Source organism: Protopterus annectens, chromosome 3.part1 (assembly GCF_019279795.1).
Source record: "Protopterus annectens isolate FY-2018-M chromosome 3.part1, PAN1.0, whole genome shotgun sequence".
NCBI classification, from domain to species: domain Eukaryota; kingdom Metazoa; phylum Chordata; order Ceratodontiformes; family Protopteridae; genus Protopterus; species Protopterus annectens.
Window position 1 is genome coordinate 1,609,665,868 of NC_056732.1, and position 27,451 is coordinate 1,609,693,318.

Below are 27,451 nucleotides of genomic sequence, written 5' to 3' on the forward strand. Positions count from 1 at the left end.
CTCATTACTGTTTAAATGCAGCCATAAGACATAAGACACATAAAATGCAACAATAAAATGCACAAGACACATAGAGATATAAGAATTTCTCAAATTAGTATAAAAATATATAAATAAAAATATAAAAAGCAGTTGTTATAGTGTTGTATTCTATCCACACCCCACCATCAATTAATATGCTTTGAGCCTAATACATAGGACAGCAAGTAAATGACATATTCCAAAATATTTTTTTTTAATTTAAATTAATATGCATAGAATGTATCAGATCAGTAGTGAAAACAGTGCTGGCAAATATAAAGAATTAATATATATAAAAATATTTTTTTAATGAATTTTAATAAGGATATAATAAGGATCAATAATAAGGAACATTAGAGATGAACATGACTGTAATGCGCTGGCAAAACATGTGAAGGTTAACAAGGGACATCAGTCCAAATTCATTATTTTAGAAGTTCAAAAACATATAGAGAGGGGGGCAGCTTGGCCATACCTTCTTGAAAGGGCTGAGTTGATTTGGCAACTTAGACTGGACACTTTACATTGGCCTGGCCTTAATGACAGTTTGTCCATTAGTAGTTTATTAAAACTGAAAGCCCTCAAAAGATGAACTATATGTATAAACACAATTGGTTTTATGAATTAATATCAAACATTATAATCCATAAATAGAATACAACACAATAACAACTGCTTTTTATATTTTTATTTATATATTTTTATACTAATTTGAGAAATTCATATATCTCTATGTGTCTTGTGCATTTTATTGTTGCATTTTATGTGACTTATGTCTTATGGCTGCATTTAAACAGTAATGAAATATTTTGCTTGTCAGTTTCCCTTTAAATATGGTATAGGGAGTGATGTCACCTATTCAAGTCTATTTATTTGATTTTTAAAATTTAAAACCTTGTATCTGATGACGTTTCTTATGTGATTTGATTGTGATGAAAGCACTTATACCTGTGGACTAATAAACCAATTTTTTTTTTGGATTTATAACCTCTGGTCTGCCATATGTGACTTCTACTTTTGTTATGGTGTTTTTCCTGGTTTTGAGTGAATTCTGCATTAATTTACATATGTTGTCTTTTCCTCACAGGTGGACATGGTGTTCATGGTCCTTCCTGCTCAGAACCTGATGTTAGTATCTCTGAAGACTCTGACGATGATGGTAGTCATAGTGAGGCACAGGTGGGGTTGTCAGGGGCTGAATCTGTGCTATTGGCTGGCATCCCACTGTCACCCACAATGTCCCCATACACAGTCACAATGCCCACATATACCCCATCCCCAGTGACCACAGATAATGGACAGTTGGCAGGTGGCATGGAACAGGCTAGTGTGATGACTATGGCAAGTGTGAGTGTAGAAACTAGCCATAACCAGAGTGCAGGTGAGGTTTGGACAGGGGTGCCTGAAGTAGAACCGCTGCCTGTCAAGCCCCTGTTGCAAGTGCCACAGCAGGTGTCACCAAATGCATGTTTTGGTCCATCATGGAGGCACAGGCATATATGGAACACTACACCAGACAAATACTCAAGGACTTGGAAACAACTCTTCCTGGCATCCGTGATGACCTACATGGAGGCCATATGTCACAATACTGAGGTCATGAATAGATGGTGGGGTGAGACCTTGACAATGCTTGACCATGGAAGGTCTGTGCTGGAGTATGTGGTGGGGGATGGGCATCAGTCACATGGACATAGGTCAGCACCAAGATCAGCTGAGAGTCTACGGGGCCATGCACCTTTACACTCCCTTAGTGGCAGCGCCACCAGCACTACCGAAAGGGGGGGTACTGTCCACACCACATCAGAGCAGGCCATGGGCATGTGGTCCTGGCCAGTCCCATCAGGGAGACTGATCCAGCATCCAGGTCCATGTATTATCCTAAACCCTAAAAAAACAAAAATGCTCCTTTTTCATCCCACGCATAAAACGCCAACCCTTCCCTTTAGCATACAATCTAACAATGGTACCATCATCTCCCCAGACACCTACACCAAGCTACTAGGAGTCACCATTGATAACAAACTTAGATTTGATGTTCACATCAGCCAAACTATTAAGACTGTTAATAAAAAACTGGGATCTCTCTATAGAATAAAATCCTTTCTGACTCCCATCGCAAAAGCTGCCATTGCTCGCACCCACCTCCTATCTTCCCTCCTGTATGCCTCCCCAATACTTACAAACCCGAACAAATCTGAACTATCCAAACTCTCCTATTGTTATAATCATATTGCCAGATTTGTAACTGGCTTACCCTACAAAACCCATCATTGTATCAATCTTCAGAACTTAGACTGGCTAGAACTACCCAACCTAATTCTACAGCAACAACTCATAGTTACTTACAAAGTACTCTCTCAACCAGATAACATCCCTGGTCTGGAGTAGACTACTCACCTTATATAAACCAAAATAGACTTAGATCATCTCATAGATCACTGGTACAGGCAGCAATCCCATAACACAGGAGGGACTCTTTGTTTTCCAACACAGTCGGTAAAACATGGAACTCTCTTCCACCCAGTCTCACTAATTCCACCTCCATTCAATCTTTCAAGAAAGGTCTCACCCATCACTTCAAAACCCACTGGCTTTGCCAGTGTTCCAATCCAGACTAAGTAACTCTCCCAGTCCTTTTCATTTGTACCTTCCATCAAGGCAAACGCCACCTACTTTCTACCTGAATCTCATAACATTAAGATCTCACCCTCTTCTCTACAATTGTTAATGTACATATTATTGTAATTGCAATCCTGTTTTTTCTCTTCTTACACCGATGTATCTATGTATCTTCTTCTCTACAATTGTTAGTGTACATATTATTGTATTTGTAATCTTTTTTTCTCCTCTCACATCTATGTATGAAATGTAAAATATATTACCATATATATCTGTCATATATTGTTATCATATGCTTTGTAATATTGGAGCTTTTCTCCCCGGGCCTCCGCTGAAAACGGACATGTGTCCAGTTGGACTATCCCGGTCAACAAATGTAAAATAAAATAAAATAAATAAATAAACAGCAGTCACCATCAAGGAGTATTACTGCATCTGTCCTTGGGCCTGGTGGTGCCAGTGATACCCCTGGCAGGACCAGTTCCCGTGTTCATGGACGAAGATAGTGAACTGTACACCCTGCCATTTACAGTCCACAGCTGTCCAACATACCCCTATGAAGGGCAGCCACATGGCATGATTGTATGCCTATAAACACACACACATATCTCTATCACACTCACGTCACCTCCAGACACGCACGGCACCTCTGCACAGCCCATTTCTAGAAACCCCCTCCAAACACAAACATGATGTCAACTGTATGGCCCATCCAAGGCCTCTGGAAAACCCACACCACACCCGGTGCATATGATGATACCTGTGCCACATCCCTGTCATCCATATGATTGATGCAGGGACATGCTAATATGGGTTTGATGCACAGGGTGAATATAGTACAGTGTAGCTATGTAATGCTATGTAAGGTGCTGTCTGATTGCATTTGTTAAGGGTACACACCAATGTGTATGTACCTTATTAACCAGTTTTGGTTAAGCTTAGTAGGTCTAGATTGTGATATGCAAATTTAATAAAATGTATATATATATATATATATATATATATATATATATATATATATATATATATATATACACACATATATATCTTTCTAACAATACATTTGTTATTGATATATGTATTTGTACTAGCATGACTTATATGTTTTACATATGTTTTTTATATAATTTTTTATATATTTTATATTTTTATTTTTTATATTTGTCCTATATTGGTGTATTTAAATATTCAGGTCATATGATCTTTTGGCTGTCGGTCATATGACCTGTTTGGACCTATATATAAAGAATAAGAACTTTTGTATTTTAGTATTGATGAAGGATTGTATCCGAAAGCTTTGCTGTTTGCATTAAAGTGTTTTTTTCCTACTGAGTTTCTCGTTTTATGTACCTTATTAGCCATGATGCATTACTGGTGTTAGTATAGCTGACTGAATGTATTCTGACATGCTGTATTCTGTTTGTATTCCAGGTGTCTGTGTGTCTGCAGGCTGTGACCCTGCAGACATTACCACCATAGAGTATGACAGAGTGAAAACACATCAACCATTTCATAGCCAAGGTACAGCGGTATATGTACATGTTTACCAGGTGTGCATGCATGCAACAGTGTGTGAGGGACACTGTTGGCAGACAGTGTGACCTTGCATACATAACCCTTGTCACAGACAGCGAGCATTCATACATGTCACCTCAGTGTTCTGTAGTACCGCAGGCTCATACATACAAAGGAGGTTACCAGAGTACTGGCAGTAGGTCCCTCACAAGCCTAGCCATGACCTTAACCCCAACAGATTCACTTATCTTGTGGGCACACAGTAGTCACAGGCCTTCTCATGTCTACATATTACACACATAGGCAACACGCAATGTGTGTGTGACATTATCAATTGTGGAGTGTGGGACACAAGTTGTAATAATGTGACAGTTGGCAGCACATAGCATGCCCACGGCAAGTACAACACATAGGATGTCCTCTGGTATGCTTGTATGACACCTTCTTTCTGTGACATTACCTTCACTTACAGTATTTCTCATGGCATTAAGATGATTCTGATGTGCAATCAATTCTCTATGCAATCAGTACAGACTTGTATGACATGTTTTTTTCCACACAGTTCAGGGACCTCTTTTAGCTATTTCAGTTGTCAGCATTGGTACACTGTACCAAACATGGACTGCAACCTGCAGGGTGGTTCAGACATACCTGTGAACCATACAGTTTACACAAACTGTCCTGATGCATGCCACATATCAGTAGTGCATTTTCTCATACACTTGTGTCTGTCTGGCACATTGTTGCCAAACCATTGCAGGCTGCCATCATAACATAATGGCAGACATTGACATTATGAGTTGCACACTTCATGCCATTCAGACCATCTATGATAATGCAAACCCTGTTATGCTATCACCATTATATGTTTGTAGGAGCAATATTTGACAGGTGTCCCTATTATGTGTCCTTTGTCACCCCATTATATATGGCTTTGTGAACAGTCCTTGCTCCGACAGCTTGGGAGGTATGGGTGCAGATGGTGGCCATATCTCTGACCTCTGCATATGTGTGCAGATTGTCCTGAGCTCTGACACATGATTTCTTCACATTGGTCATGTACATGTGGTTTTTCTGGACAACATCTGGTAAAACCATGACAGACTGACATTGTAGTTTAATGACAGCTATTGTCATGTAACAACACATACCCTTTGGAAGGTGCATACAATTGCATGACCTGTTCCGCTATCCATTTCCCATGGGTGTCAGAGCAAGATGTGATGGGTGTGCCCAATATTTGCAGTTTGCCCCAGCTTCACATATGGCGTTAACATGATGTCTGTCGGTAGACTGCTGCAAGGTGATGTGATACAATGATAGGGTAACAATCTGTTTATAGGTTCATAGGTTCATAGATAGGTACTAGGCTATCTGCCCGAAGGCATTTATAAGCCTAGCCAGAATGTGTTGGCTTTCGCCGCCCCCTTAGATTAGTTCCCTGTGCCTCTGTCCAGCAGATCCACTGAAGTGATCCCTGGGGTAAACTTTCTGTTTCCCATCCACTCGTCAAGGTTTTGCTTGAAGAGTGTTAGGGAGAAGCACTGCCTAATGTAGATTGGAATCTTGTTCCAAAGCATGGGAAGTCTCTGGGACAGGAATCTATCCCTCCAGCACATCCTATTTATTGTTCTGGTGAGGTTTAGATCCCCATAGCATGTGGCTTGAGGGGATAAGGTTTTCTTTAGGTGGAGCATGTCCATCAATTCTGGGTTGGACATGGCCTTGTATGTCAGGCAGATATCACCTCTGAGTAGGTGGTATGCAACCGAGTACAGCTGGAGTTCCTTCAGTCGAGCTGCATAGGGCATCTGTTTGAGGCCAGTGATTCTCTTGGTGAGGTACTTCTGTGGTCTTTCCAGTTGTTGCAGGTGTCTTGTAAGGTACATCCCAAATGGGGCATTGTACTCTACGAAGGGTCTGATGAGTGATGAGTAGAGGGGCACTTTTGATCTGGATGCAAACCCTTTTGTGATTAGGTGGGCCACATAGAAGGATTTTCTAACCACTTTGGCAATGTGATTATCAAAGGAGAGATTACTATCTACTTGGGTCCCCAGATCCCTTATTACGTTTTCCGTATTTAGGGGACTACCACCTATGTGGTAGTTTATGGGTACTTTGTTTTTTTCCAAAGGGGGTGACTATGCACTTTTTGGCATTTAGCTTGAGGCCATGATTTTGACACCAGGTACCTGTCTCAGTGAGACCCTATTGAAGGATGTCTGTGTCAGCTGGAGATTCAATTATAGCCCCTGGTTTTCAGTTGTCTGCGAACTTGGTCAGCCATAGTCCTCCTGTGCTTGCCTGTACCTCTGAGAAATATATGCTGAACAGGAGGGGGTCCTAGGACTGAGCCCTGGGGAATACTACTTGTAACCGGTTTAGAGTTGGACCTAGCTCCCACAACTCTCACCACGTGGGTTCTGTCCATGAGCCAGTTGGCAACCCATCTTGTGATGTAGGGGTTTATGTTCAGGCTGGTGAGCTTGTCTATAATACCAGAATGGGGAATGGTGTTGAAGGCCTTTGTGAGGTCTAGGTAGGCTGTGTGTACCACCTTTCCCTCATTTATAGCCTTGGTAACTGTCTCAAAGAAGTCCACCCAGTTTAGGAGGCATGATCTACCCTTAACAAAGCCAAACTGGGTAGGGTCCAGTGTTTGGAGGTTCCCAAAGTCTCTGTTAATGAGTTTCATGATGATGCACTCCATAGCCTTGCAGACCAAGCTAGTCAGGCTTATAGGGCTATAGTTCCTGGGGTCTGTTGTGGCTCCACCTTTGTGGAGTGGAATAACCATTGCTGTGTTCCACTCTATGGGTATGTAGCCTGTGGACAGGCTGAGTTTGAACAGTGTGTTTAGGTGAGGGGTTAGTTCGTCTTTGAGTTCATGTAGGACGCAGCCTGGGACACCGTCTGGTCCCATTGATGATGTGTTTTTGGCTTTGGAGAAGGCATTATCAGCATTATGTTTCAGACAGGTATGAGGTCTGCTGCTGCCATGTCTGTCATACAGTGACTTTGACAGTTTGGCAATGTGTCTCATAAATGCCCATTGTTAGGGGTCACACACAACATATTGGTTGCAAACACCAGGGTATTCCATATACATATGTACAGATGGCTGGTATGGGCAGTACAGTTTAACAAGTATGTACAGCAGATGCCATTAACTGGCTCTGCAAAGTAATGCCATGGTGAGGGAGTCAACAGGCCTTAAAATGGTATACCAATACACACAACAGTCACAGGGAATATGCTTCTCAGACACACAAACACAATATCACAGTTGCCAATATTGAGCTTAGAACCCCTACCGATATAGTTGTTGGTCCTACAGTGTTATGCAATTACAGCATTTTTGACAGAGCTTATATTGTTGAAGTGTCCCAATGTACCTCTAAGGTGTATAACATCACCAGCTCTTGTAAAGTATGGCAATGGCTGGGAGGGAAATGCCTCAAAATACTGTATCCTACAAATATACTCACTTATAAGCACTTACACACACACACACACACACACACACACACACATACACACACACACACACGCACACACGCACACACACACACACACACACACACACACACACACACACACACACACACACACACACACACATTTGCCAGAACTGAGGCTTGACCCCCTGCCTATCTAATTAGTTGTACTGTAGTATTACATAGTTATTGCATGTGACACAGGGCTTATAGGGCTGAGAAGTCTATACAGGTACTTCTATGGTGGATGACATCAGCAGCCCTTGTGAAGAGGGCAGTGTGAAGTGTAATGGGTGGAACACATCTCAAAATGGCAAAACCAATGCCCCCAGAGGATATGGCCTCAGCCAAACACACCCACACAGAGAATACTGTTCTCAAACACACACACAGTTACCAGTATTGAGTTTTGAACCTCTGCCTATTTAGTTGTTGATACTACAGTGTTATGCAGTTATTGCATGCGTCAGGGAGCTTATAGGATTGAAGTGCCCCAAGGTACTTCTATGGTGCATGACACCACTAGCCCTTGTAAAGTATGGCAATGGGGAAGTGTACTGGGAGAGAAAGGCCTCAAAATACTGTATCCTACAAATATACACACTTAAAAACACGGACCTACATTTGCCAGGACTGAGATTAGAACTCATACCTATCTAGTTATCTGTACTTTACTGCAACATGGTTATGGCATGTGCCATAGATCTTATAGGGCTGAGGGTTGTCCAACAGTACTTTTACAGTGAATGACATCAACAGCCCTTGTAAAGTAGGGCACTGGACATGTTGTGGATGGGAAGGTCCACAAAACACTTTATCATATGAACCTCCACACACACACACACACACACACACACACACACACACACACACACACACACACACACACACACACACACACACACACACACACTCTTGCCAGTACTGAGAGTAAAACTATTGCCTATCTAGTTATTTGTACCATAGTGGTTACACAATTATTGCATGTGCCACAGAACTTATAGGGCTGAGGTACCTCCAAATGTACTTCTAAGGTGAATGACATCAGCAGATCTTGTAAAGTAGGGCAATGGGAAGTGTCCTGGGTGGGAAAGGAGTAAAACTCTTATTCTTGCACACATACACGCACACACACACACACACACACACACACACACACACACACACACACACACACACACACACACACATGCCTGGACTGAGGTTAGAGCCCCTATCTGTCTAGTTATTTGTACTATGTTGTGACACAGTTATCACACATGCTACAGAGCTTATAGGTACTTCTAAGGTGAATGACATCAGCAGGACTGCTAAAGTAGGGCATGGGGAAATGTTGTGGGTGGGGCAGTCCTCAAAATACTTCATCCTATTAACATACATACTCTTGTACACATGCACACATTTGCCAGAACTGGGAATGGAACCCCTCCCTATCTAGTTTTTTGTGTTATACTACTACACAGTTATTGGACATACCAAGGAGCTTATAAGGCTGGGGCTGTACAAAGGTACTTCTAAGGGGAATGACATTGGCAGGACTTCTAAAGTGAGGCACTGGGAAGTGTACTGTGTGGGTATGGCCTAAAACTGTTTCACCCATGAACACACACACACACACACACACACACACACACACACACACACACACACACACACACACACACACACACACACACACACACACTTACATTTGCCAGGACTGAGATTAGAACCTCTACCTATCTAGTTATTTGTACTATCATGTTACACAGTTATCGCATGCTCTACAGAGCTTATAGGGCTGATAGGTGTCCAATGGTCCTCCTAATGTGAATGACAGCAGCAGATCTTGTGAAGTAGGGCAATGGGAAGTGTACTGAATGGAAATAGCCTCCTAATACTTAAACCTACACACACACACACACACACACACACACACACACACACACACACACACACACACACACACACACATACTTGCCAGTACTGAGAGTAAAACTATTGCCTATCTAGTTATTTGTACCATAGTGGTTATACAATTATCGCATGCGCCACAGAACTTATAGGGCTGAGGTCCCTCCAAAGGTACTTCTAAGGTGAATCACAACAGCAGATCTTGTAAAGTAGAGCAATGGGAAGCGTACTCGATGGGAAAGGAGTAAAATTCTTCTTCCTACACACAGCCACTTATATATGCTGGGACTCAGGTTAGAACACCTACTATCTAGTTATTTGTACTATAGTGTTATGCAATTACTGCATGCACCACAGAGCTTATAGGGCTGTGGCCAGTCCAAAGGTACTTCTAAGGTGAATGACATCAGAGGTTCTTGTAAAGTAGGGCAATGGGAAGTGTCCTGGGTGGGAAAGGAGTAAAACTCTTATTCTTGCACACACACACACACACACACACACACACACACACACACACACACACACACACACACACACACACACACACTCACACACACGTACATATGCCTGGACTGAGGTTAGAGCCCATACCTATCTAGTTACTTGTACTATGTTGTGACACAGTTATCACACAAGCTACAGAGCTTATAAGGTTGATAAGTGTACAAAGGTACTTCTAAGGTGAATGATATCAGCAGGATTGCTAAAGTAGGGCACGGGGAAGTGTTGTGGGTGGGGCAGTCCTCAAAATACTTCAACCTATAAACATACACACTCTTGTACACATGCACACATGCACACATTTGCCAGAACTGGGAATGGAACCCCTGCCTATCTAGTTATTTGTGTTATACTACTACACAGTTAGTCGACGTGCCAAGGAGCTTATAGGGCACATTTAAGGGGAATGACATTGGCAGGACTCCTAAAGTGGTGCACTGAGAAGTGTACTGTGTGGGAATGGCCTAAAACTGTTTCACCCATGAACAAATACAGACACACACTTACATTTGCCAGGACTGAGATTAGAACGTCTAACTATCTAGTTATTTGTACTATTGTGTTACACAGTTATCGCATGCTCTACAGAGCTTATAGGGCTGATAGGTGTCCAATGATCCTTCTAATGTGAATGACAGCAGCAGATCTTGTGAAGTAGGGCAATGGGACGTATACTGAGTGGGTATAGCCTACTAATACTTAAACTTTTACACACACACACACACACACACACACACACACACACACACACACGCAGGTGATGTGATAGTATAACCCCCACCTTAGTACTATTACACAGTGGAGCTCTCCATCATGCTGGCATGTGCAACTGGTTATGAATGGTATGCCACTGTCCACAGCAGGACATCACTCTATGCCATTCAGGGTATCCATGTGTATGACTCACTCTCTGTATGTCTCCCTGTATGTCTTTCTCTATCACTGTCTGTCTCTCTCTTCCCCAGTCTATGTGTGTGTATGCTTGACATATTGTTATCTGTTGCCCATATATATGTCCACCTAGAGCTAGCTGAGGGTAATCCTGTCTGATGGGTGTGTGTAGAGACATGTAAGGTGTACATAGCTGCCTGTATGCAAAGACATATATGCACAATACAGTTATATAGTCTGATGTGGGTTCCAACATGGCCTGTGACTCTCTGTAGTAGCATGTTCAGTATGACCTTCTATAGTGAGAGCGGGATTCCATTCCAGAGATAGTTGTATTCCATTCCAGGGTTTTGTGTGCTACAACCATACCTCTCAAAAGTAAACATGACTTTCCTAGAGGTACTGGGTTTGTTTTAGCAGACATTTTCTGACATATCTGAAGTCTGACTCTGCAATGTAGTGTGTCACTGCCTAGTGACAGACATCCTCAGATCATCACAGTACTTTACCAAAGAAATACAACATGTATGATGCACAGAGCAATATTATGAGCTGAACTATATACATTCTTGCCCAAAAAGGCCAGTTTAGAGGTGTGGCTACAGCCGGTTGGCTGATAAAGCTGTATAAACAGTCCAGCAACTTGGTGATATTCTGGCTGGGAATCTCCTGCTTGTGTGATATTCTCCTTACCTGCAAAGTCATAACTTGGTGTGGCCCTACCTCTCAACTGTAAATGTTTTGGCAGATTGAGCAGGTGATTGTCAAGAAATTTTATCCAGTCTACATAAACTTGTGTTTTTATGGCAAGTTAGTTGCATATAATTGAAGACTGATGTTACAAAATAATGATAGACATTAGTGTTTCAGACTTTATAACCTTCAGACAATTCTTGCTAATGTAAAACCCCTTATTCTACCAACTTTCTCAGTATGGAAGGGCAATATTTACAACACGTGCCTATCATTGTGCCTTTGTCCCACTTATTTTTATGACCTTGTCCAGATGTCTTGCTGTCAGAGGTTGGGAGGTATTGGTGTGAGTACAGAGTGCATTCTTCTGTGCAGAAATGGCCATTATATATGTAGTATATTCCACATAGCACTGGGACTTGTAAGTATGTCAGTGGCAGAGCAGTACAAAGTAATGTGGTGAACCACTGACAGAAAGTTGTGTATAGGCTGATAGGTTGCTATGACATCAGTAGGGTATTGGCCCTGAAGCCCTTATAACCCAAGCAGATGAGAGTGTAGCCCATGTTACAACATGTCAGCACACAGAGCCCCTGTCCTGCAGGGACACAGGTGGGATCACAGAACTGTATTTTGTGTTTCTCATGCACTTATACAGGAAGCACATCACTAGGGGTATGGAGACACTTGGCTTGCTGTTAACAGGGAGTGTATTCCACAGATGGGGGAGTGTGTGGGACATGTATCTGTGACACCAACAAGCCGTACTGATATCACAGCCCAGGTTGATGCTGCATCTACAGGTTGATGGAGTGGGCCTTGAATTCCAGATGTGCAACAGTCCCATCAAGGCAGAGTCTGGATTGCTTTGTATGCCAGATAGTGGTCACTTCAGCAGAGTCTGTATGGAATGGGGTAGAGGGACAGTGCTGTTAGCCTATCTGTGCAGGGTAGGTGTTTGGAGTTTTGGGTAAGGCCTTAGTGCTTGCAAGACCCTGTTGCATGGAGTCTATATGGTCTGTGGTATGTAGGTTTGTGGAGTTCTCATGTGCTTTTGCCTCTGAGGTGTCCATTGTTTGGGTTTTTTTTTGATGAGGACCTCCACTTACATGGGTGATGTTTACTGATTCCTTACACTGTGTGGCACTTGTGTTACTGCACAATCTGTTCTGGCGTGCACATTCTCCATTTGTCTGGCCAGTGGTTCTCCTTCCCCTTATGTGTGTCTCTTTGTCCTTCTGTAGTCCAGTCACAGGCTTTGGCTGCAGTGGCTGCTGTTATGTATTTATAATTCTGATGTGGGTGGAGTACATGCCATTACATCACACACAATGTTGTGGGATTCACACCTTTGACTGTACCTGTTTAGCAGGTTGTCCATCACTGAACCACTCCATTTGGTGCGGTCCTTAGATGGTTTCTGTTGCTATATGTTATTATGAGGCTACATGTGGGCCTAGCTGTCATACCATCACGGATTGACATCTGGATAGGCCCAGATATGACAATCAGACAAAGGCCTACACATGAGGACAGGGTGTTAATAATGTTCTGCCAAACATAGACAGTTGGGAGACTGGTTTGGTAATTGTTTGTTTGCTCTTATGGGTATGATGTCTGCTTCCCCAATGTCTGCCATTGCTGTTTTGGCATGACCATTTCTTGTTTTGCAAATAGTTGTCAGGCAAATGCAATGCTAGGACAAGCAGAACAGATATACAAGGCATACTTGTGCTCTTTCTCTGACTACCTGTGCCATTCCAGGGGTATGGCTGTTGGCCAGTGACATGTTGTCAGTGCTGACACAGAAAGGTGGCAGCCTTTTATACACTGGCAGTACACTGACCATCAGGTGCCTGCTGTCCTACTAGGCACCATACCTGTCAACTTTGAGAGCCAGACATCTGGACAAAGCCATAAGTTATTGGGGACAGAGGCATAAATATAGAGACCATTTTTAAATATTAGCCTTACAAACCTAGAAAGGTGATTCAATAACAGGTATTGCATTAGCATGCGTTTTTCTATAGGGTATGAAGTCTGACACTACAATCTGTCATTATTTTCTGACCTTAGTCTTATGTGATTTGCCAATGAATTGCCAGACAACCACTATTTCATGTTATACAGACCACAATTATGATGCTAACTTCTAGACATTCGGCAATATGTCTGTACAGTTAAGAGGTATGGTAGGCACTGTGTAGGTTACTCTGAGCTTTGTACTGTCCATATGTGTGACCCCCTGTCCATGACCTGTACAGCTTTACTGTATTAACAGATATTGACATCTGGACAGTGTGCACAACTCCTACCATAGGTGTAGCTGACATGCAGAATATTTGGCACTGCAGTTCTTGGAATATGGCCCTGTCAAAGACAGCACTGTACCTAGGTCACTACAACACAACAGCCGGGAGTAAGTGCTGGCCACATCCTGACAGTATTAACCGCACATATACATAGCTCATAGACCCCTCCATATTGTGGACATGCAACAAATTATCATGTTGATTGGGACAGCCTTGGCAATGTGTGCTCTGCTGCTATTTCCCTGCAAATATATATGCTACTGAATTTCTATGGGAATATGGATGTGGGGGGCACACCTGCCAACTGTACACACTTTCACAGACTGTGCTGCTATATGCTTTACATTTTGGTTCCATTTAGCATAGTATTGTGCCCTGTCTTTGAGACTAGAGGCATATCACTAAAGACCACAGGTCAGATTGTAATGGCATACATTTGAGTTTCAGACTTCTTACCCTTCAGAGCCTTACTGCAACTGCAAGACCTGATGTGGTATCACTATGTAAGTCTGTAGGGGGGTATTTTATTATTGTCACCATTTGTGGGCCTTTACTAGACATTTCTTTATGGTTTTCTACAGCTGACTTGCTGGGTGAGGCTGACGGGTGAGTATGGGACCTCCACATTGACATCCATGCATCTGACCTAGACCCCCCCCTAGTTAGTTGCCCCCCCCCCACACATATATTGCAGTGGGATTTGTCACCTTAGTACTATTGCATAGTGTGGTGAAGCCAGTATTGAGCAAAAATTTCCTGGTGTCCCACATAGCTGTCAGTTGTCTGCTGCTATCCCAGTAGGCCCCCCATTTCGTTGCATGCATGCATGCAGCAATACCATAGATATGCTACCATAACATACTAATCCATTAATTTATTCTTAAGAAGACTGACTTACCTTGTGCCTGCAGCAGTTGTGAGGACAGTGCTTGAGGGCTGCCTATGTGGGATGCACACAGTACACTGACTATACATGGTAAGTTACAGATAGTGTGATGTGTGTGGCATTCATTTTACTGTGTGTGCAAGTCAGAGAGAGGTGTCAGTCCCTGGGTCCCTACAGTTTCAATGTGTGTGCTATGCGTTGCCTCTTTGCCATGGCCAGGGCATACTGGGCACACCTCCATCTTCCTACAGGGGCTGCCTCAGGGGGTTCCTCCTCCGAGTCCCTCTGTGCCTGTGGGGACCTTGGCAATGGTGGGGGGCTGTGTGGCCCTTCTCCTGTGCTGTTCCTGCTGCAGCTGTTTCTGCAGGATCATGTTGTGTAGCCTGGCACATACTATGAACATGTGTGCACATGTGGCTGGAGAGTACTGCAAGGCTCCACCATATGTGAAGGCAGCGGAACCATGACTTGAGCATCCCAAACACATGGTCTATAATGATCCTGGTTTGTTCGTGTGCCTTGTTATGGCATTCTTAAGTAGGTGTGTGTGCATTTCTGATGGTTGTCATCATCCATGGCTCCAGTGCATAGCTAGCATCCCCCACTAGATGGTCATACAGGATATTCTCCCTGGCAAATCCCTGATACAGCTGTGAGAAATGCTAGATGTGGGAGTTGTGATAGCTTCCAGGGCTGCCAGCACACACATTAATGATAATGCCCTGGGAAATGCACATGACCTGGCAATTGATGGAGTGAAAGCCCTTGAGGTTTAGGTAGACCCTACCCTGCTCACCGGGTGGTGCTTTGATGTGGATGTGCGTGCAGTCTATGGCACCCAGTACCTCCGGGTAGTCTGCTACATGGTGGAAGAAGCACATATTGCTGATCTTCTCCTCATGGGTTTTGGGGAAGTTAATGTGCTCACAGGCATGTGGTAGCATGGCATGCAGGAACTGGTAGAGTACTCTGGATGCAGATGCCTGTGAGACCCCCATGATGTCTCCAGTAGGTCTTTGGAAAGTACCTGTAGCTAGTATTCTTAAGGCTACACATACCTTGGTATCCACTGGGATGGGTTCCCCTCTGTTGGCTCTGGGTCTGAGGTAAGGCTGGCACAGTTCGAGGAGTTGCTGAAATATGTCCCTGTCCACCCTGTGGGCTCCCCCCTTGTTTAGCTGTGCTTAGCTAAGCTGAAATGGAAGCTGTGGAGCTCCAATGTGCTTACACCAAGCATGACGCACCCCTTTTCATGTCAGCTGCTTCTCTTGCTTACACCACTGCCTTATAGCTCCTACATGGTTAGGTGCAGCCAGAGAATGGTCTCCCATTTTGTGATTCAGTAAATTTTGCCCATTTGCATGCCCCACTGCCTTAGTCCCTTGTTACACCACTACACCAGTGCCTTTCCACTTAGCAACCAGTGTTACCTGTTATTGTTTTGATTGTACATGCCATAGACTATAATGGCAAATTGCAGATTTCACCTAAAACTGTCTTTTCACATTTTTTTTATTTTCGGCACAATCTCATTTGCACACTGCTGTGCTATGCCTAAAAGGCCGATGTCGGCCAACCCCCCAAAAACTTTGATTTTCATATTTTTGCAACTCTTTTCCATGCCAATGGCCATATTTTTGGCCATTGGCATGCCTATTGATTATAATACATGCTTTACTTTGAGATGACATGCCCCCGTTTTGATTTTTGCAGAAATGTACACGGTCGGTAACTGCATACTTTTCTGTAACGTACACTGTTCTGGCACTGATGCCTGCTGTTTACTGGATCGCTAATTCACCTCATTTGCATGGTTTTAACCAGAAAATGAGGTAATTAGCATTATTCAGTGGTCCATGCCAGAATAGTGCTGGCAGGCTTGTGCATGCCCCCAGCCTTGTTTACTGAATCGCTCGGCAGCCATATTCCATGCAGGAGCTGCTGCACTATTCTTGCATGGAAAAAAACCTTTATTGAATCCCGGGGAAAGACTTGAAGTCATTCTTTATTTTAAAACATTTGTGCTACTCAGTAAAAAAGATGATACAAAAGACTATTTATTTATTAATTTATTTTTATAGTGTATTTATTTATATTGCTGTGTTCATCCTCACACTTGCTAACCAACTTTGCTTCCCTATTCTGGGGCAAGAGCTGAGCAGTATTCAGGGTATCAGCCAGGCAACCATGAAAGTTGGATAATTATTCTGCTGTCCTACATGCAAGTCTCAGCAGCAGTCTGCCAGCCTGACATCAATGGAATTCACAGAACACTGTTGGTGTGTACACTTGTGTGTACATTATGAACAAAGGCTACAGTGCAATGCACAACATCATGTCCACTGATGTCCTGACCTCTCATGAAACATGGCAGAACTCCTGCATCCACTGGAAGCCAGGCATGCTGAAGGCTAGGTCACCCTACTTCTCTCAGGATAGATGAGCCTGCTTCAGTTATCCCCTCCCTCCCTCCCTTTTGGCTCTGTCAGTAGCAGGATCATTAACTGATCCCAGGTCATCTTGGTCACCGTCAGGGCATTAATCGTCTATACCACAAAACTGATCAAATGGCAATTTTTTTTCAATAAGTATATTCTGAAGTCAGTAATGTAGTAATATGCCAAGCTTGTATTTTGTGGGTGCAGTTTCCATCATTTCACAAAAAAATTACAGCTTTTAAGTGTGATTGATAATTTCTGTTAGAAAAATCTGACAAGCAGAGTACAAGTATTTGAATGAGTATAATTTGGCAGCAAGTTTGCTCACTGGCTATTATCATTTTTTTAATGTTACAATTCTAGGTGAATGGGTTCAATCCTGATCTATGGTCACTGACTGTGTTGTGTTTGCATATTATCTGTATGATTTTAAGGATCGTCTTTAGATAATTATTTATTTATCTTCCCAAAACATGCTTGTTGACTGGCAAAGCTAAAGTGATTATATGTATTGCATTTACCCTTGCATTTTTTGGCCTGGGTCTTGGGTGAAAAGGGTCTGTGAAGATCGTGCACACTTATCCACTTAACTGATAACTTAAAACACTTTTGACCTTAGTTAACTTACATTCTTAGTTGATAACCAGTTAAATATGGTATTTTAATATATCATTTTCAGTTAAAATTTTTTATGGGTGGTATTCAGAAGGCGCTGAATAAATTCAGCCAGTTTTCCAGGAAAATATACCATAAAGAACTATTGCATTGTTAATGGAGGTAGAACTGCTACAAATTCTACAGCATGATTATAATAGTATTGAAGTATAGTGACCTGCGTGAATTATTCTTAACAGTAACATACCTCTCAACCTCTTAGAGTAAGAAATATGTACAAAGCAATACAAAAGTGGTACAAGTAGGGACCATTTTGAAATATTGCTCTTACAAACTTAGATGGTTGATAGAATAACAGGTTTTGCATTAGCATGAATTTTCTTTTTTTTTCAAAACAGGTTTATTGTTTTAACATATAAGAGAAATATCATAACAATTTTATACAAGTAATTAAAAATAGGTATTATTATAATATTCAACAAAACAACTAAAGTATTTACAAAGACATCCACTACAGTCAGATCAATTAATTAAACTAAAATACCATGCTATTGAAATTAAAATTTTTTTAACAAATTTTGTAAATTATCCCATACAATATAATAAGATGTTTTTCTATTTGTTCTTGTCCTAATTGTGTTTATTTCCATATGGCACACCATATTCATAACATTTTTAAATTCATTGAACGAAGGAGTGCATGAATTTTCTGAAGGGTATGAAGTCTAAAACTCATGTCTGTCATTATTTTCTAACTTCAATCCTCAATGATTTGCCACTAATTTGCCAGAAAGCTACAATTATGTGAAAAATGGACCAAAAATATAAGGCAAAAATCTGGACATTCCGCAAAAATCTGTACAGTTGAGAGGTATGAAGTACAGCATATTTGACATAAAGTTCTCATCACATATATGCTAATTTAATAATGATGTTCAACAAAACTTGGATTGCAAAAACACAGCCTTCATTTATATGACTATATGTCCTTCTGATCAGCCATTCCTCTCTCTAAAGGCCTTAACCTCTTCTTGCATCTATGCTGCTGAGAAAGGGAGTAGCTGTACATTTTGTTACTGGCCCGAGTAACGTCTGCATATTTCTATGGTCTGTCAGAGCCATTATATATCAAATTAACTGTATAATTTACAGTTGTCAAGCCACTAAATAGTCAAAGCATCATAGCTACTTCATAATGTAACAAAACAATATTAAACACAAAAGGTACGTTTAAAAAAGACTAAGCTCTTTTATCAGGCAACAAAAAGAACATACAATGAATGAAGTAGACCAGTGGAAGCCTTAGAAAGTATGCAGTTAGAGAGTTGAACAGATGGTACTTGGTTTGCACCATCTGTTAGACCTAGTCTAGCATTACCTCAGGTATTTCAAACCCTTTACATTTGGAACAGATGTCCATGTTTAATGCTGCGCCACATCCTGATTCTAGGGTCTCCTTTTACCAAATGTTTTGCAGGGGTTAGCATGGGTTATTAAACATGCAACTCTACAAAATATTCTAAACGTAGCAGGCGTAATACATAATGCATCTGTTAGCTTTTATCTGATGCTCTGCTTTTGTAATATTTTTTTTAATTTGAAAGTGCTCATGTTTCTACAAAAATGTGATTGCTTTGTACTTCTGTTCTCAGATTGTAGCTAGACCTTGTTATCATTGCCTTATTTTGCATTTGCTTTTGGTGATAAAACAACTACATATGTTGCTGCATTTGTATTGCTTATGCTGCTAGTTGAAATCCCTTTATGTTGTTGACGTATGTTGTTTCCTAAATGCTCTGCTTTATCACTGCATCAGTAGTAATATACAATTTGTTCCTTCAGTTTGCTTTCTGCTTACTTGACGCTGTTTGTCTGTTTATACCCCAAAAACAGGCCCATTGGGTGCAGCATATCAATATAGTTTATGAAGACAAACAAATGTATATCCCTTAGATTAGTACATCAGTAAGGGAAGGCATAGTATCATAGTATCCTAGGAGTTTACTAGGCTATCATCCTGGAAGTCATTTTAAGCCTAGCTGATTCATCTCCAATGTAATACCATAGAAATGCCAGTTAGTAACCAAGATTGCATTTAATAATGACTGCCCATGTCCAGGAGGATTGTGGGCTCTATACCCAGTAAGAATTTGTGTGCCCCATCCACTCATCCAGGTTCCTCTTGAATAGTGTCATAGAGGTGCTCTGTTTCACATCAGTTGGTAGCCTGTTCCAAAAATGAAGCAGTCGCTGGGACATAAATCCATCCCTCCAGCATCTCCTGTTTGTCACAGGCCATATTTAGGTCCCTGGAACAGGTAGCCCTAGTCCTGTTTGATTTATGGATATCCAACAAGTTTATTAGGTTTGGGTCTTGGATTGCTCTGTAGGCCAGGCATAAGTCTCCCCTAAGAACTCTATATGATACAGAGTATAGTGACAGGGACTTTAGTCAGTCTGTGCAAGGCAGATGCTGGAGCCCCTTGATCTTCTTTGTTAGAAACCTTTGAAGTCTCTCTTATTGTTACATGTGCTTAGTACGGTACATACCAAATAAGGCATTATACTCAATTATGGGCTGAGTAAGCACCGAGTAAAAGGGGGCTATAACTTCTTTTGCTCTCAGCATGATGCCTTTACTAATCAAGTGTGCTACTTAGAAAGCTTTAGATATATGGTGGTCAAAGTCAAGGTTGCAGTCAACTTGTGATCTCAGGTCCCTTAACAATTCATGGTTGCTTGGGTATTGTTGTTGATTTGATAGTGTGAGGCGACATTGTTTGTGCCAAAGGAAATGATGATGCATTTCTTTGTATTTAGTTTGAGACCATGACTGATATGCCAGTCGATGGTCTGCATAATAACATCCTGGTGTATATTGACATCATTTGGGGATTTAATGATTGCACCTATTTTGCAGTCGTCTGCAAACCTGGTCAGCTACAACCCCTTAGTTTTGACCTAAATGTCTTTAAAGTGTATACGAAACAGTAGATAGCCCAGCAGTGAATCCTGTGGCAACCCACTGGTAACAGGTCTGCTGGTCGATGTGGAGTCACCCACTTTGATAGTGTGTGTCCAGTTTGTGAGCCAGTTGGCATCCCATCTTACAATGAAGGGGGTTGCATTCAGTTTGCTAATTATCAGTAATGACTGAATGTGAGATTGTGTCAAAAACTTTTGCCAGGTCGAGGTAAACTGTGTGCACAGATTTGCCCTCGTCAATGGCCCTGGTCACATTTTCAAAGAAAGTCACAAGATTTAACAGGCAGGATCTGTCCTTCATAAAGCCAAATTGGGTAGCACCCAGGGTTTGGAGATCACCTATGTCTTTATTTATGATGTCCATAATGATATGTTTCATGGCCTTACAGATGAGGCTGGTCACACTTAGATGTCATTATAAAATGGGTAGAAAAATATTTAGGTTTGAGTGATTATTATCACTAATCATGCATAAATGCATTTAATAATCAAACAACAAAATAAGCCCATGTCATGACCAGAATTTAAGTTCAAATTGGAAATTGGGTCTAGGCCTCCTTCATGGTTTCCTGGACTGCATGCCTAATAACTACCTATGAACCTATAAATCACAGTGTCTGTGGAGTGTCATTGGAAGCTGTACTTGTTGTTTCCTCAGGACAAATCCATACATTTATGTTTTTGCTTTTTCAGTAAAATATAATTACTAGCAAAATACATCTCTGTAACAGGAGATGATGTGAAGTCTGAAGAAAGAGGAAGAAAATGAAAGTTTGCTTCATTGAATCATTTTGACAGATGGCATTACGCCCACTGTTTCCTAAAAAAAACTGTATAAAAAACTGGATAGCCACCATCACCATGGTTTCTGTAAACAGGACTTACACGTGACTGTGAAAGCATAAATACACTTATCAGTTATTTGACTTAACTGCAGAAAAGCAGCAGACTAATAAAATATGTTCAGGTGATTTACTGCACTGAAACCTTTTTATAGAGCTGTTGTTTTATGGTGCTAGCATATGATTTTTGCCTTACTTCTCTTCTGTTATCTTTAGTGACAAAAATTGTCTTCTTGTCTGACAGTTCTGTCCCCTTTCTCTTCAGCTTGCCAAACATTATGTATTTATACATGGAAATATTTGTGCGAGTTCTTATTGTCTTACAGTAGATATTACAAAGTGTCATCATGTCTGCTAGCTTTGTCCTCATTCTCTTGTGTTTCACAAATGTTTCATCATATACACATAAATATTTGTAGAACTTTTTGGTGTGTTACTGAAAATGTTAGAGAGTTTTCAGAAACATTCACTTTGGTACAGTCCAGCTTTGAATATCAAGGACCCTGTAGTGTGATGCAGCCAGGTTCTGCTTAGATATGCAGTGGGACTGTCATAGCATTGGTATTCCAAGAAAAGAGCTGCATGCAGAGTAAATTAGAACAGCAAGGATGATGTCAGCAATCCTGATACTGAGGAGTAACAAATGGGCCATGCTATCAGCAGTCATGTGACCAACATGACAAGCACAGTAGGGTGGTGTGTCAGACTAAGCACATTCACACTCACAAAGGCATACCTCCTGGCAGCAATTCAGAGACACTATTGGCCACAGATGGGCAGTACAACAAAAGTGTCAACATAGTTCTTTATATAATGGGGAAGAAAGGGAAAGATGACAAAAATCCAAAAAACTGCTGACAGTTCAGTTCTGTACTCAAACACTTTTATTCGGGAAACCACAACAGTTAAGTGCTTTCGTCAGCAACCACAGGTTGACTTCATCAGAACTGAAATAAAACAAAAACATGTTTAATTTATGGCATAAAAGCATCACCTGATTCAATTAAACAATCAAGTAAAGAGTTCTATATATTTAAAGTGCCAAGTGCAATAAAAAATGCCATAGCCATAAAAAATAACATAGAATATAAACACAAACAACTCTACACCCTAAAAATAATGATGTAAAATTAGCAGTAGGAAATAAAATAGGAAATTAATATATTAAAAATTGAACAACTTTAAATTTCATATTCTCGCAATTTAAGTAGGCTAGTTAAATTTGTTGCATTGTTCAAGCCAGGGAAGGTAGTGGCGTTTAATTTAATCTGCCAAAACAATTCTCTAAAATCAAGATAATCTTCCCATGGTCCACCCCTAGGGTTCTGTGGGACTTTTTCAATGTCACAAAATCTAAAATCATGTCCAGGGTTTTTATTGATGTGTCTGAATAAAGCACTAGTGTTGTTCTGGGTTCTTATAGCCCTAAGAAGTTCATATACCCTGTTTTTAAAAACCCAGAACAACACTAGCGCTTTATTCAAACACAGCAGTAAAAACCCTGGACATGATTTTAGAGTTTGTGTCATTGAAAAAGTCCCGCAGAACCCTAGGGGTGGACCATGGGAAGATTATCTTGATTTTAGAGAATTGTTTTGGCAGATTAAATTAGATGCCACCACCTTCCCTGTCTTGAACGATGCAACACATTTAACTAGCCTACTTAAATTGCAAGCATATGAAATTTAAAGCTGTTCAATTTTTAATATATTAATTTCCTATTTTATTTCCAACTGCTAATTTTACATCAAGTTATTTTTAGGGTGTAGAGTTGTTTGTGTTTATATACTATGTTGTTTTTTATGGCTATGGCATTTTTTATTGCACTTGGCACTTTAAATATATAGAACTATTTACTTGATTGTTTAACTGAACCAGGTGATGCTTTTATGCCATAAATTAAACATGTTTTTGTTTTATTTCAGTTCTGATGAAGTCAGGCTGTGGTTGCTGACGAAAGCGCTTAACAGTTGTGGTTTCCCGAATAAAAGTTTTTGAGTACAGGACTGTCAGTGGTTTTTTTGAATTTTGTCAAGTTTTTTGTTGGTTCTTGGTCTCGTGTAAGAAAGGGAAAGATAGCAAAGGAAGAAAAGCGGAGTTGTAAACAAAGGAAAACATAGAAGAAAAAAACCATAAAGATTCATAGACCTGGGGGGAGTAGTGCATATTTTGTGGGGGATATTCCCAGTTTATATATTTGAAGAAAAGCAACATGGACATTCAAACAAACATAAAATGCAGACACAGACTGATGGGCAGTATAGACACAAAAGGTGGTACAACAGTGAAGGACAACAGGTAACGGGGAGGCATAGACTACAAACAGGGACAGAGGAATGGCATATTATTTATTTATTTATTTATTTTATCAGCATTTATTTACCCAGGTTGTCCATCTGGGTAGAAGTTTTACCTTTTCAGCAGAGGTTTGGGGAGAAATGTGTCAAATATAATAAATGTAGAAAAGGTTCAAAAAACAGATAACCATTTTAACAGAATGAATAGAGATGAACACATAACAAAATGTAAAGAGAGTTTCACAAAAGATAGCAGTACATATGAATAGTTAAAATTTTTGAAGGTCAGGAATCTAAAATAGTACTACAACAATAGTTCAAGACAAAGAAAGTGGAAGGAAAGAAGTAATTCATTTGTGAGAGTATGCTTTAAAAAAAGTGAGGTTTGAAAAGAAAAGTATTTAAGTAAATTACTAGTGGAAATGCGAGAAATGTGCAGGAAGAGCAAGGTAAAAAGACACATGTTTTATAGGCAACACCAGGAAATAAGTAGAGGTGCCAGCAAGGAAAGTGGTTGGATCATGCACTGAATGAGATAGAGCTTGAAACAGATGGTTAAGTAGATAAACTGAGAGAGAAGAAAGCTGGGGAAGGTTTGGTAAGAAAATGTACGAGAGACTGTAAGGTGTCAGTGTATGGCTTGAGCTGGGTAGAAAGAGAGACAGAATGGATGTGATGTGAAAGGTGATGAAAGAAGAGGGGAGAGGGGAGAGAAAAATCAAGGTTTTGAGCCAAGATATATTAGAGATGAAATTTAAGGAAGGAGAACACCAGGATGGGGTATAGGATCCACCTCCAAGGCTGATGTCATTGGCAAGATCTGCCTGTTATTGGTTGATTGTCAAGACAAGCCAGTTGCATCACTCTTACAGGTGTTTCAGGAGGTGCTCCAGGCTTTTAATGTGGGTGTCCATTTGCCAACACAGCTTGGACACAACTAACCACTGCAGCTGATACTGGGTGATCAAGGCCTACAATCAAAACAGGAGTCATTCCTCTCCCCCAACCAAGAAGTGGCTGTGGAGGCCACCAGTGAACAATCCAAGGTGTGTTCAGTACAGTGTCAGAGGCAGACCCTTTAATATCTGTTTTCTCAGCCTAAGATGTATCAGTGGTGCAGACCCAGGTGACTACTACCTATCTGCAAGCTGCACCACAGCTGGATCTGTTGAAGGACAAAAAACAAAAGAAACAAAGAATGAATAAAATACATCAGTACACATGTTTGATGCAGATATAATTGAAATTGTACACTGCAGACATGGATATATATATTCATAGGTGTGTACTAGTTTAATGAGCACTGGGCCCTTTTTAAGCCTAGCCATGTATCCCAAATCTCTGACAAGTAATGGTGCCCTTGCTAAGCAGATTTATAAGTAGGTGCCTGGGAGATGAGCTATTTACATGCTGTCTGTGTCCATTAGAGACATAGGTGCCAAACCAGAGATGAATTTCCTGATCCCCATCCAGTTGTCCAAGTTACACTTGAATTGGGTTAGGGAGGAACTCTGCTTCACATGGATGTGGAGCCTGTTTCAGAGCAGGGGTAGTGTCTGGGATTCATACCTGTCTCTTCAGCACATCCTTACTATTTCACATGCAATGTTTAAGTTTTTAGACCAGATAGTTCTGGTGCTGTTTGTTTTGCAGATATGTAGGAGGTGTACTAAGGTGGGGTCTAACAACACCTTATATGCCAGGCATAGATTTTCCCTCAACAGCCTGAAGGAGACAGAATACAGGGAGAGGACTTTGAGGAGGTTTGCACAGGATATGTTACTTATGCCCTGTATTCTTTTAGTGATGAACCTCTGTGGACATTCCAGCTGTTGAATGTGCCTGGTTAGGTAAATTCTGCATGGGGCATTGTACTCTATGATAGGTGTGATGAATGCCAAATACAGTGGAACAATGACCTCCTTGGACCTAGATGCCATGCCTTTGTTTATAAGCTGCACAACATAGAATGATTTCCTCACTACTATAGACGTGTGATGGTCAAAAGCTTGATTACATGTGTCCCCAAGTCCTTGACCACTGGGTTGACTGTTAGAGTCATTTTTTCAATATGATAGTTACCAGGAATGGATAAGTCCCTGAGGGATGCTATTACGCATTTCTTGACATTTAGTTTTAGTCTATGGCTCTGACGCAAGTTATTTCTCTGTAACAGCCCTTCCTTGAGAACATTAGTGTCAGTGGGGGATCTGTGACTGCTTTGAATTTGCAGTTGTCTATAAATTTGGTCATCCAGAGGCTCTTGACATTGGCCTTGACTTCAGAGAAGTAGATGCCAAAAAGAGGTGGTCTCAGGACCAATCCCTGAGGGACTTTGAACCTCACCTCCTGGAGAGTGTGTCAGCTCTCCTCTGAGACAGGTTTTCCTGTTAAACTCTCTCTTCTTGATCACTGTAAATGAAGGTAGAGACAAGTCAGAACTTGTTAAACAAAGGCAAGGAAACAAACAGTATACAGTTTGTGCTCTCTACAATCTCTGCTAACCTTGCTTGCACTGTTTGCCAGAATGGGAAATACCAGTATCATCACTTACTACTCTAGCAGGTTGGTGCCAGGTTTTCAACTGATATAATGGTCCTTCAAAATGGCCCAGCAGCTGTTCCTGAAAGTTTCTGTGCAGCAGATACAGAAATATCTTTCTCTCCTGGCTGTGTCATTCATGAGCCCTGCTGAGACCAGTGCTCGAAGATGCCATATCCGCAATATTGATGTCTAAAAGGGGCTGAATACAAGCTGCACATTAAGGCATCACATGATAAGCAACACTGGGCAACAATGGAGCACTAATAAATGTTTCACTAGAGCGCAGTCATGGTGATATGGGTTTCCTGGGATCCATGTGCAGACAATATGTGCATATGACTCATTAGGACCAGGATGGGAAGGGACAAGCATGCTAATACTGCCTGGGTATGACAGCAAAATTTGGTATGGCTGTGATTCAGAAATGACTGCAATGAGTTACCTCTTTACAATAATCGCTGTGTTATGAGGCCTATTTTAGCCCAGCAAAAGTTGTGATTGCTACATCATGGAAGATGGCTTACTATGGTAAGGTCGAACCGGACCCCATCAAATAATGGGATCGTCGACCCATGTACATGAAAATGACAATATTGAATTCTGACATTGTCAAAATACGACTCGTCTTCGACCTTGAAACAGGCTTTAACATGGGCCGAGATAAGGACCAGAGTCCTACTTCAACAATGTCGGCTTCAACATTGTCACCGTTCGGCCTCCAGACTTTGACTGAAGTGGGCTCGACCAAACCCACTTTGACCTTACCATAGTAAACCATGGAAGACCACACTTAGGCAAGCAAGTCAGCAATAAGACTTCAGTGGAGTGGACACTAAGCTGTGAGACAGGCATAGTGAAAGAAGAGAACATGTCTGGTATTGTCCCATTGCATTGTA